A 2,633-nucleotide genomic window follows, 5' to 3' on the forward strand; every position below is an offset into this window, starting at 1 on the left:
ACAACTAAAATTCACAAAAGAAGAAGAGAAAACAAAAATTAGGCCAAATGCTAGGAAAAACCCACAAAGGAAAACCCATCAATCCTTTCCTTATAGATTATTCATCTATAAGAGAAATCCAAGTCAAGTTAACCAGTGATCCAAATGCCAATTAAACCCTCAAAACTTTGTCATGATCTATCCACAAGGTAGTCAATCAATATGCCACATCACAGAGATAGGTGCCATAGAAAGCTTTGTTCATTACAAGGAAATATGTCACAAGAACTTTCATCGATACAAAGAAATATATATCCAATGGAACTTATTAAAAATACTGAGAAGGGGTAAATAAGCATGGAAAATTTTAAGGATGGAAATTTTATTTAATGTTTAGAAACCTTGGTGAATCTCACTAGTACATAATATGCAATTTGTAAAATGTTTGGAAATGTTTTTGTAAAAGTATTCAAATTTCTAGTAATTTTATATAGTATCTATATAGAATTTTGGAAATTTTTAAGGTAAAACAATTTTATACTATACAATTGGTGAATATGTTTTAGAAAAAATGGAAATTAACGAATATTTATTTGGAAAAAAAAATGGAAGCCCACTTGCGAATATTAGCCCCTTAAATTTTCCCTGTAAATAAGTATTTCTTATCAATTACATGAGTGGTGTTGTCAATGATGCGAAAGATAGTTATTGAATTCTCATAATACTCATCATCATTTGGAAGCTACAATGTTCAAAGCCTTGGAAGCCCCACACTTCCTGAAGTTTTTGGGGATGAAGACCAAGGATATTGGGCTCAGGACCTATATCATTGGATCCCCCATCATGCCAATTCAAACGGTATGTGGGTTGTCACTAGAGGCCTCACCATTGGATATATATGCATGGTCAAAAACTCCAAGCCCATTAATTTTGGAAAAAGTCCCAAAGGGAGATGAGGTGACATGACATAATAGGGTGGCCTAAGGATGAACTAATTTATCCTTTGTAAAAGGTCAAAAGAAAATTAAATTTAATTACTTAAGCGTAAGCTATTAAATTTTAAAGGAATGGCAAGTTGGTTTCATATGGAGATAAACATTCAAATATCAATTATTTTTGCCCCATTTTTAAGGAATGTTGGCCAAAGGTTAATAAAGGATTTTTGGCTACAAAATTGTTAAACAATTTTAATTTCAAAAATTTAACAATGTAAACTTTCAAACATCTGTAAACTTAAAATGAGAATACTAACAAAAAAAAAAACCCAAAAAAACATGAAAAACATCCCAAAAACTAAAAGTGTGTATTCCATAATGATGTTTTTTTAAGGGTAAATTTTCAACGTTTTTTAAAAATGGCAGTAAAAACCAATTTTTTATGCAAAAGGAATTAAAAAACACTTGAAAACCAAATGCGTTGACGGTAGAATAACAAATTTTTTGGGGGGTGCAATTTCAACATGTTTTAACAATGGTGTTAAAGATAAAATAATGGCACCCCAAAAACCTTAAAGTTCCACAATTTTCATCCATGTCATTAAAGATTAAATATAGCTACTCTAAAAAGCCCTAAAATTCTAATTGTTTTCATCGATAGAATTATATAGAATTCATATATTAAGGAATATATTTTCTAGGATTCATATATTATATAGAATTCATAGTTTTAATTATGTGATAGAAATTTTGATAGTTAAATTTCACATGAAAAATTATAAATAATATTTAATGAATTAAAAATAAATCATTTTTTAATTAAATATTTATTTACTTATTAATATTTTAACTTTTTTTTTAATAATTTTATAAATGTAAATAACTTATTATTTTCAAACACATATATAAAATTTTTATTTTCTAAATTATTTTAGAAAATATAGTCACAAGGGTGGATAGTGATCAATATTTTTTATAATTAATATTGATTGTCCAAATAATTAAAGATGTTTATTAAATAGTGAATTAATAAATTTTATGAATGAGGTATAAACACATATCAAATACTATTGAAAATATATTTATAATTTAATATGATATAAATGGAAATATTAAATTTATTGCCGTAATTATAATTATTTTTTAAACGAGTAAAAGGTAGCAAATGTATAGAGATAGTTTAATTCCAAAGAAAACTTCCATAAATATTACTAATTGGTTAGGGTATAAAGGCATTTAATTAAAAAACTTTTTTGTGGTTTCAAAGACTTTTTATTTTGAATTTCTCATTCTTATAGTATATGTGATTTTTCTTGTTAATGTTTATTAAATTAGGAATTAATAAATTTTATGAATGAAATATGCAAATATATTAGATACTATTTAAAATATATTCATAATTAAATATGATATAAATGGAACTTTTAAATTTATTTTGATACTTACAATTAAGATAAATAAAAATAAAAGTTAGTAAATGTATGGAGCATCTAATTTAATTGCAATGAAGACTTCTATAAATGTTATGCAATGGTTAGGAACCATTACCGCTAATAATTTTGGAATTTCAGTCGTGGTGTATCATGGTAGTGAAAGTGAAACAAAAATAATGATAAATCATATAAAACCATGGATAAACATTCTAATAAATTCAAAATTTTTAGTTTTCCATTTGTCAAACAATTTCGACCAAGAATGTAATATTGACTTGTTGAAGTT

This window comes from Pinus tabuliformis, chromosome 9 (genome assembly GCF_031772625.1).
Source record: "Pinus tabuliformis cultivar Carrire ecotype Pingquan chromosome 9, CPIR1, whole genome shotgun sequence".
Classification (NCBI taxonomy): Eukaryota; Viridiplantae; Streptophyta; class Pinopsida; order Pinales; family Pinaceae; genus Pinus; species Pinus tabuliformis.